Raw genomic sequence first — 1,389 nt, forward strand, 5'->3', positions numbered from 1 at the left:
ATCTCAAGTGGAAGGAGATACAAAGATTGAGGCAAAAGAATCATGCCCATGGTGTCTAGACTTCTTTTAGAGGAGTGGAGATCTTTATTCAAAGAACCAGTCTCCCAGCTTCTAGCAGTGATGGTGAGAGGTTGCTCGCAATAGATAAGTCATGCCATTTGAGATGCCTTAGGGTACCTGGCCTGGCCTCCCACTGCCCTAGGAGGGCACAGGTCTCCCATAATTGACATCCCTCAGCAAATATCACAGGCAACTCAGGGCATGTCAAGTGTCACAGGTTACTTATGTGTGGACAGCTGAAATGAGCACATATATCTCTGAATTTGGAGCTATATCTGACCTTTAATGTTAGAAGTACTTAGAAGTATCTTCTGGATGTATTCTGTGATTCAGTTACAGGAATCCAGGCAAAAGATTGGACATCACTTTTCTGTATGGTGGGTGCAACACTCCCACTCAGCTTTGAAACTGAGGATGTAGAAATGAGAATGATACCGGTACATGTGGATCTCAGGAGTTTAAGGCTCTAACCTTAACCTCTAACCTTGCCTTAGAGGGTTATTTAAGCAGCTGACTTGGATCAATTATTGACATAAACCTGTCTTTGGAATATCCATCCTGAACTATTGTTGTAAACTTAAACACTCAGACAAAACAAATAAATAAAGACACAGAGAATTTAGGGTCAAATCTTCAGCTTAAAGAAATTCAGCAGAACCATGTACCTGGCTAGGAATCAGTCCTTTTCATTGAAAACTACCCTGTTTCCCTGAAAATGACACCTACTCCAAAAATATGCCCTAGCATGATTTTTCAGGATTTTTGGGGATGCTCGAAATATCAACCCTACTCCAAAAATAAATCCTGGTTACAGTTCCTTTAAAAGTCAATTTAAACAGTGTCCAGGCAGCTATAGCTGTAAAAAAAGTAGTAAGTTTTGGAGCAAAAATTAATATAAGACCCTGTCTTATTTTTGGGCAAACAAGGTATCTAGTAGAAAATCCATTGCACAGTTACTGAGGAGATGTATGTACACATGACACTTGGTGTGTTTCAGAAGGAGCCATAGGACAAATTACTTACCTAAATTTGTAATTTATTGAGGCTGTGGTCTAGAAAGACACTTAAATGTCTGAGTATCTTTCATCATTGCTGTGAAAAAGAATAATCCTGCAATCCTGCAAGAGCTTAAATATCTCATTCTACTTGTCAGAAAACTATCTTGTCTGGCTGTTCTATGAAGTTGCTCTACCAGACTGGAAAACACTCTACACTTTCATGTCCTATGTTATTCTACCATTCTGTTTATTTTGCTCATTAATGAGAATGCTTTCAGAGTGGCTTAGCTATAATCAAAATACTATGATATCCTCACCTTCAAGGTTTGGC

Source organism: Streptopelia decaocto, assembly GCF_964273445.1.
Source record: "Streptopelia decaocto genome assembly, chromosome: 1".
NCBI classification, from domain to species: Eukaryota; Metazoa; Chordata; class Aves; order Columbiformes; family Columbidae; genus Streptopelia; species Streptopelia decaocto.